Genomic DNA, 10,085 nt, shown 5'->3' on the forward strand with positions numbered 1-10,085 from the left:
ATATAAATATATATAAATATATATAAATATATATTGTATATAACTGTAATTACATACATTTGATATTATATATGATTAGATACACACAATTGATATTATATTATATTGAATATTAAAAAAAATATTTTAGTATGTCTATTAAAAAAGATTGTTATATTCTATATGTAACATTTTTATTGAACATTTATTAAAATATTTAATCGCTGCAATATGTATTGAATTAGAGTTGAAAGGATTTTTAATTGCATAATTAATTAAATTTTAAAAATTAACATCTAAAAATTTTTTTTAATTACTATACATATATATTTCTACTTCATTTTCTGAATTTCAAATATCAATTTTTAATTCAAAATTTTTAAAAATTAAATTTGAAAAAAATTTTTCAGTGAAACTTCAATAAACTTGTAAACAAAAAAATATTGAAATATGAATGACTAAATTGAAAAGTATTAAAAATAAAACGTTTAATTAAAAATAAGAAATAATAAATACATCATTTTTCAAATAATCTTATAAAGTTTTGTATACATTGCATTGTATGTCACAGTTAATGTTAACTTTAATAAATATAGTTACATTGACTGCAGCAAACTATAGTAAAAATATGTTATTTACCGAGTCAATACTTTGACTGTGACACACCCGCACGCACACATGTATACATGTGCATATCAAAATGATATTAATTAATTATATGATGATAAACATATTATATAAAATTGCATAATAATTATAATGTATTCTTTTATTTGAGGATGTAGTATATAATTGATACTATTTGTACAATATTAATATAGTATATTTAAGAATGATTGTGAAATATAATCATTAGTGAGTGCTTATTTATTATATCACCATATTATATGATGCCGTTAACATCTATCTTTTTAATGAAAAATCATTGCTGCTGTTATTCGCCGTTATTGACTATATTGTTAAAGATCGCTTTTGCGTTTAATTAAACTTTGACGATTACATTTTCGTTTACGACTTGCATTTCTACGTATAAATATCTAATAAAATAATCAGTCAATATTAACTTGATTAAAAAACTCCAACAATGTGGAAGTTCTAGGCGCTCGTCTATTACATTTAATGGAAAATCCACTGTATTTGCTATTTCTTTCACCTGTATAACGGTCTCCGAAATGTTCAGAGAGGTTGTTTGCATTTCAACAAATGGCGTAGCAAAAGAATCAACGCAAAAGCAGGATAACATCGAGTGAATAGCGTGCAAACGTTGCAATCCCGATGAATTCATGAAACGCTGCTTCGAGTCAACAGTGTGTTTCAACGACTGCTTTAATTAAAGTCAAATTATGCAAGGAAACGTACGTGCTACGAACACTCAAATGTGCATTCGAAAGAATCAGATTCGGTTCATAACTTTTCGATGATCAGAAAAGTGCTTATTAGAAGCCGCCAGCGTATAAGCTTCTTTATCTTTTGTTGAATATAGCTTAATAACTTCAATCGACATTGTAGTAACGAATATCGGATTAAAATCATTTTGATATGTTGAAGAGAGGATATTTATATAAAATAATATTTTTTTATGAAATAATTATGGCTGTGCACTGAAAAATATTTCTGGTTGAAAATGATTGAATAGATTATATGAATCAGAATTCCAATCTGCGTATTTGGATATGTAGTTACGATTAGAATTCTGATCAATATGATCAGAATCTACTGATTCGTCCATTTTTAACCAAAAATTTTTCTTAATACATGAAATACGAAAAGAATAATTTTCCTGAAATATCTGAAAATGTAGCTATATGTAAATACAGATTTGAAAATAATTTTATTTTTGCACTAGCGAGATAATTACGTAAGACACTTAAGCATAATGGACAAAAAGTTTTGACATTCTAGCATCTAACTTGTGTATACATAATTATTTTAATGGTTTACAAAATTATCAAATCTGTATCTAGCTAAATTTGTGAATACTTTAGCAAAATTATTCTCTTCGTAAATATCTTATATTATGCTCAATTGAAGAATTTCCTGTAATAGTACAAGTTATTTTTATATTTCATACAATATATTATATTTTATAAAAATATGGATTAGTCCATTGCTTTCCATCACTTTAATTTTTACAATTCATTTTCTCCAGTTTGACAAAATGTGAGTTTTAGTCTACTGTTATAATTATTTGACAATACATACGTCTTTCTCACTAAAAATGATCAGGTCTTGGTTGCTAGCTACGTTAATTAGAAACAGTTGGGTACAGTTACGACAATTTTCGTGTCAATAAATCCATCGCGGTTGCGAGTATTTCCGACTTCGGCCAGGAAGAAAAGAAGAATCACTAGCTGCCGTGAATCAAAACGACAGCTACAAAAGGCAAGACAAAGTGCCTTCTCGCCGTGAGAGAACCGAATTCGCGTGCGAATCGCGCGGATGTTTCCGTCGACGTCTCCGATGAGAAAGCAGGGTAGAGAAGAGGACGGGTTGAGTAGACAAGAGAGAGAAAGAAATAGAGAGAAAGAGTGAGATAAAGAGAATCGCGAAAGAGAACCGCGGGGAAACAGGAGAGAGAGAGGTGAGAGGCGAGAGAGCGAAATGGCTCTCGACTGCCGCTACCAGACAAAGAAGCCCGTCAAGCACGATGATGGACGCCTTCATGAACGACCCTACGGAGCCCCGTACATCACTTTTATTACCGCCGTCCTCATTTTCATATTTCATATTTACATTTCTAGACCGCCGTAAATCAGCGAATTTATGGGTAATTAGGCCTTTGTGCCGTGTGGAAGCCCACACCAAATCTACCAAGGGCTCGGAGCTTATCGAACGATACGGAGAGCTGCCGGTGGCTCATACCACGTAGAGAGGGTGGCCTTTTCCTTTTCGCACCCCTTCGGCATCACCGACAGTTGGGTCCGGCTCGGTTCGTTTCTTACCACCGCGAAGAAACGGCCGGAATGACTTTTCCTGACGAGTTTTCGTATAGGGTATTCGCTCGCGCTCCTTTCCCGCCTCTCCAAAGAGATTTCTGAAGTTCGTGAGGAAGAAGAGAGGTGGAAACTCCAAAGTTTCCGCTAGTAATAAAAATCTAGGGCATATTGGAAGGATTGTTCAATTTTATTTACCGCGATGTCCACCGCGGAACATGTTAAAACTTTTACATTTTCTTCGTTTACTTCGTTAAGGCGTCTCTTGTCACGGTTTTCACATCTTGCGTGATACACTTTGAAGATTCATTCTCATTGCGAATTGATCATGCGTATGAATTAAGATTTATTAGATTTCATTCATCACATTTATTGAATTATCAAAATAATTACATAGAAATCTCAAACATAATGAACATACTACAAACAATTTTGACATTATAGCAATCAGTTTGAGCATAATTATTTTAATGGTGGATATTTGATTCAACAAAGTTATTTTCAAATCTGTACCTAGTTAAATTTTTAGATATTTTAGTAAAGCTGTTTTTTCCATGTAGCTAGATATTGATCTGAAAATAATTTTGTTGGACCATCAAAAGATGGTCAAAACATATAAGATGCTCAAGCTGATTGCTTGAATGTCGCAACTTTTTGCAATGTTGATCATGATTAAGTTTTTTATATAATTATTTTGATGGTCCAATAAAATTATTTTCAGATCTGTATATCTAGTTAAATTTTTAGATATTTCAATAAAATCATTTTTTTCAAGTACTCTCAAATATAAACCATCATTAGTTCCATAATAGAGTATTATTTCTTATGACTGTCTTTTCTGTAATAAAAAAGAAAATTTATTAATATTTTACGAAAGTGTTCTTGATTTTTGGGAAGTTATATTTTAGATGACATTTTGCTTTAAATAATTGACGCGACTGAAACATTAATTTTTCATAGATCGTACTTATCTTACATATTTACAACAACGGATCCTATGACAGCTTCAAGGAAGGTGTCGGAAGTTCATGTCGATGAACGGGAGCTATTTCGAGTTCCTCAGCGTTGTTCGAAGAGAAGGCACTGACGTTAGCAGCGAGCTACGAGCCGTTGAGCGTATTACGGCCTCATAAAGGTCTCCGTTAATATTTAATAGTGCGTTTTAATGGTGCACGCAGGTGCGAGTACATCGTGTCGTCTACTTTCCGCCCTTCTCGTGCATCCTAAGTATCTGTTAATGACTGGCTTACAACGAAATGGTGAAGTTCTCTTCCTTCGGCTGTTCTTCTTAACCATATCCGGTGCGCTACATTGATGCGAGTTTGCCATCGCACGATTGTGCAGTATTACGATGCTTCTTAAATTATAATTTCATGATGTTAACAAGAATTGCTCTTGGGATGGCAACTTTCATTTTTAGAATCTTCTTACGTTCGTTCTATTTTTATATTTTATATTTTTATCTTATTTATTATTTATTTATATTTTTATCTTATTTACTATTTTATTATTTTTATATAAATAATCTAAAATCATATCTCTCTCTCAATTTAAATTATAGGATAACTCCGGCAAATACACTGGGATTTGTGCCACAGAAGTCAGAAAAAATAGAAGGAGTAAGGGTAATTAAGAAATCATAACACAATACTATAATATAACATAAAGGCAATCCTGCAATTACTTTGTTACATGCCTTTATGTTATATTATAGTATTGTGTTATGATTTCCGTTTCTTAATATTAATGAAATTATTGTGAGTTAAATCGATTTCACTGTTGAATAGCGCCATCATAAATTGATAATCTATATAAAATGATTACTGTAGGACGTGCAAAAGACTTAGTGGTTATTTCGTGATATATGAGTTTAGAGGAATAGTAAAGCATGTTGTATAATAAAATACAAGTACTTTGCTCTTGTATTCTTTGTTTATAATTTGTTGTCTTGTATATCCCCACCTATTCGGGATATACGGCATTTTTAGCGGGCGGGATTTATGCCCAAAGTATACAAAGTGAGCAGATTGAATTCGGTGCATTAAATGTAATAAATGCATTACATGAAATATGTACCTCGTGTCATAACACTTATAATACATATGGGAAGATTGTAATTATTATTTATTACTTCATATACATATTTATCATTCTTATTCCTTAATAAAACTTTATAAACACATTTTATAAATCATTTTACGACTTATTTATATGCATTATTTGTAAATTTTTCATGAGCCGAATATATTTCCCCCCCCCTCCCCCTATGAGTAGCCATATCCCATCCCTATAGAATATACAAAAATACAAGGGTTTTAAAAAAGGTTTAAAAAAGTTTATTTTTTAACACGAAATATAAATATTTCAGATTTTCAAAATTTTTTTCATAATAATAGGTAATACAAAGTTTTTACTAATATAGTTCGTTTACTTTAAACATAGTAAATTTTAGTAAATAATACTTAATAAATTAAGTTTTTGATAGGTGCGTATATACCGGAGTTTACCCTACTAAATATGATCAAGTTTTAAGATTTATTATTATTTATTATTGAATATTTTAAAAATAATGCAGTTGAATGTATGTCTTATTAATTTTGGTTGAATATTTAACGAAAAAGTGAAGTCGGTAAACTGAAAAACTAATAAGATTGTTATATTTACATTAATCAATGTATATATCGAAAGAAATTAATCATTAAATGTCTTAAAATATTGTAAATGTTATGTTCATTTGTGCTTTCATTTATGAATCACGCTCGCCGAATCTTCATAACATATTTATTACGAAATGACATATTCAATTGCCAAATATTGATCAATATTGATAACTGTATGTAACAATACATCAGCGTCAGAACATTCGCATTTATCGAATGCAAATTATTTGATTCGTGTTGCAATATTCGGCAAACCGTCTCTAAACATTTGTTGAATGTTTATCTGGTGCATTAGCAGCTTACAGTGCATATCTAAATGCGACCACTCGCCCAATACTTGTCAAGCCGAGATAGGTAATGCATCGTATAGATCACATGACGCGTATGACAATGTAATAATTCATATCAACGTGATAATTCCACAATTGGATATGACAAAGGCAAAATTTGTTAAATAAATATAATATATTTATATTTGTCTCGCGTGTATTTGATAAATAAACGCGCAGTTTAGAAAAAAAGCTAAATCCTTTATGACATGTAATTTAACGCAAAAAATTTCAGTATGTTTCAAGTTTTATTAATATAAAATTTTATTACCATGCAATAATAATATCTGTGCTAGCCATATACTTAACCCTAGTTTATATGAATAGAACAAAATTGAAAAATAAGATGACGAAATATAAACGAAAATTTTTAAATCATACTATTTAAAAATGAGATAAATGTCACCAAGTCTGATATGTTTCAATTAGGGGTTAAATAAAATAGAGCCTATTGTTAAATTTTATTATATTATATAAATTACATTATATTTATATTAAGATTATTTAGCTCATAATTCTTGCCAACTAAAGTGTTCCAATTCAAATAAACATAGAGCTTAAATACAGAAAAGATAATCTTGTTGCATTGACTATGCTACAAGAGATTAAATGCAGATCATTTGTTCTGGTGCAGCATTTGACGAATGGCCGTGTCATCCAGGGCCGGCTTAAATCAAGTGTATCAACGTCTCGTAGCCGTCAATGCCTTGGATAGGCTATCGGTCGAACAACGCGTTGTCGCGGTGTAATTTCGCGTCCAGCGCGAGTGAATTATACGCGTGATTGTCGCACGATACAATACGCAACGAATGCGTGATGAACGATCGAAATGGTGACCGCGCATCAAGCAGCTTCGACGCCTTTGCATTCCGACAGATTTGATACGCGTAGCTCTTTGATTAGTTCGCGGCTACGCTCGTTTTCTCACCTGACGTATTTACCACCCACAAAGAATAATAATCAATTGTTCCCCCGATACTTTATCGCCGTCTTGTATTTATATCCTGGCATCTCGTCCGTGTAAATTTCATCGATCGATATTCGTATATACGAACGTATGCAAAAAGTCACCAGTTAATTCAAAATCGCTTGTCCCCGTCGCCCATTTAATTCCCGAGCGAACTAATCTCATCATTTCTGCCAATCATTCTTTCGGTAATTTACGACTGATATTCCACAGTGACGAGTACACGTGTTTGTAATGAAGTGAGCTCTAACGATCGATTCGAAACGATCAACGTTTCGATTTCTTCTCCTCCTCTATATGATTGCATGCACGTGTGTACACAATGTTTTTTGCATGTGTCCGTGTAAACGTACGACGAATCGTGGAAGCCGTGTTCAGTCCGCTTCATATCTTAATGAGACCCGTTTGTCGTTTAAAGTTCACCCCTTCCATAGGGTGGCAGAAGCGTGCAAATCAAAACGGCGATTCCCTTCCTAAACCCTTTAATTAGTAGTCATAAATTGTAGCAATACAAGTTGATAATGCCTTGCCTGGTTAATTTATGTCTTCGAATTACGTTCGCTGAACGGATCCCAAAGTTTTGCATAATCGTCCTTATTCCATCGCGATAGTGCCTTTCTATTAAACAACTTTCCGCGCGAAAGACGACTCCTGACTCTTTATGTATGATGGGTTTGATATAATCAATGATATATCGCACATTTATATAATTTATGCAATGTGATATGAATCGCAAAATGTTACTTCGCTTCCCTCCATTTATCGATTCGGCGATTGTTTTCTCCTAAAATCCGAACGTGAGTCTTATCTTTTTTAATAACTTTTTAATCTTTGCAGTTTTTAATTGTTTAATAATTTAAATTTAAGTTCATCAAATTATGTAAAGAACAATTACTTGAAATAAGAACTTGTTATTTATTCGTGAAATTTAATTTGCGAAAAGTTTTTCATTTTCACAATTGTGTATAACTTTAATTATTATAATAAGTACCGAGATATTGTTAAGAAGAAATTAATTCCTTAGTTTAGAAAAAAAATGTCGCAGAGAAACTGCGGGTATTAAATGAATTATTAAAAATCTATTTAAAACATATTAAAATAAAAAAAATTAATGCGAGCAAGAAAATGTATTTAGAAATATTTGTATTGAGATTATGTGATTTTCGAAAATTAAAACAAAAATAATACCAATAGGCCCAAAGATTAAATCTAGTATGTATAAATGCCAATATATGGGCCAACACAAGATATTAGTGTATAATATATTCGATCAATTCTTTATTAATCAAAAGTGGTAAACGTTTCGACACTCGCTTCGTGTTCTCTTCAATATATAAAATAGTGATAAAACCATAATTATAGCCGCAGGATCACATTACGAAGACTGTGTCCAATATTATCTGGAGATGTACATCAAATTCGCTATAAATACAGATGAAATATTTTTTATTTTGACAACGAGTCATATTTTAATGTAACTAAAATTACTTAGATATATCTCAGAATCGGAAGAGCACTGAATTACCACTTAATCAACTATTGTATGAAAAAAAGATTTCTTTCCTATACGTTAACAAAATTATTTGTATATTAATATTATTCACTAATTGAAGTAATTAAAGTTATGAAGAAAAAAAAAATTAAAAAGAATTACAATGTGAATATCTTGCATGATAAGTTTCGAAAATTAATTTGAGTGGTTCAGTTAGTACAGTTATTTCTTATAATATTTTGCTCGTTGAAGCGCTACATGTTATAAATTAATTATTAATCATCAAAAGGATCAAATCGCATAAAGATGCATTTCTAAGGAGTGGACGTAATGTGCGTATATTTACTTTAGTACCCACCTGTTGCAGTAACCTAGTTTCTTACGTACACCCACCGGAAACTTTTTAAACTTCCCAAGGATCTCCTTAAATTCCCAACCCTTATATGACGTTTAAGAAAGCGCAATTAACTAGATACGCACTCATAAAACAGACATTTTGCACGCATCCTTCATTTTTCTTGTTCGCAAAATAAAAATAAACGAGAACTATATAGTACAAAACATTTTACATTAATTTTTCATTCTGTCTATTTTGAATTAGGTCAGGTTACGGTTTTCATGAACGTAGAAAAATCAATAAGCTTTTCTAATCATATCTGTCGAATATCAATAATTAAATTCAATCTTATATCATACTTAGCAAGCGGTACTATCGATCGTATCCTTGTGTTACATGGTTTCTGAATTATGTTCCAAGATGTCGCGACGATGCAGCCGATGCTGCAGTTGCGCCAAAATAAGAGAAAAGGAGAAGAATTATGTATTGTAAAGATCAACACAGGTTGTAAAATTTTTGGCTGCTTTCACATTTATTAACGAGAAGCTGCTGCAACTCAATTGTTTCACATGTATGTTAATTTCTAGTATCGACTTTAAGAACGATTGAAGTAAATTTTCTGTAAAATATTGAAAAAAATCTTATATATTTAGATAAATCTTAAATTAGAAAATTCAATTCATTTCAAATCTTAAATTAGAAAAGAAATGATTACCTTTTAATCTGCGAGACGAATGAAAGGGAATTTTCTTAATGCACATATCGAACTATACAAAAAGCAACTAAGTAGAATTAAATAAAAATTATGAGAAGCATAATAATAAGTCGAATGAGAACATTAAGTCATAAATATAACACAAATGGGTATATTAAATTGCTTATCAATTGAATTTGCGATAACGTATCCGGTTTTAGTTTAGAACTGTGTTTCGAACTAATAAATAATCTTCGCTTGAACTGAAAATTGTAAAACTTCACACAAAAATATTATATTCAGCCGAATATAGTTCTCTCATTTTGTGTTAAACCTTTCTCGATTTATTTTCATTTAATATTGTTTATAAATATAATTAAAGAATTAACTGATGTCTTTGGAGGAACTCAAGTTTATTATTCGCAGACTTTTATACCAAATTCATTAATAATAATTGATTCACTAATTTAATTTATTTAAATACATTACTTTAAATATGAAGCACCACTACGGTCTGAATGTTAAGATGTTGAACTATTATATATATTTATATAAATGAATTAATTTCAGAAATGATAATTGCGTGCTGATATAGTTATCGGACTTTCAATGCAATCAATCTGAAATATTAATAATCACCCCAAATTTCCCAAATTTAATCTTAAAAAACTGTAATAAACTTATTGCGAAAAAT

This window comes from Atta cephalotes (genome assembly GCF_000143395.1).
Source record: "Atta cephalotes unplaced genomic scaffold scaffold00017, whole genome shotgun sequence".
NCBI classification, from domain to species: domain Eukaryota; kingdom Metazoa; phylum Arthropoda; class Insecta; order Hymenoptera; family Formicidae; genus Atta; species Atta cephalotes.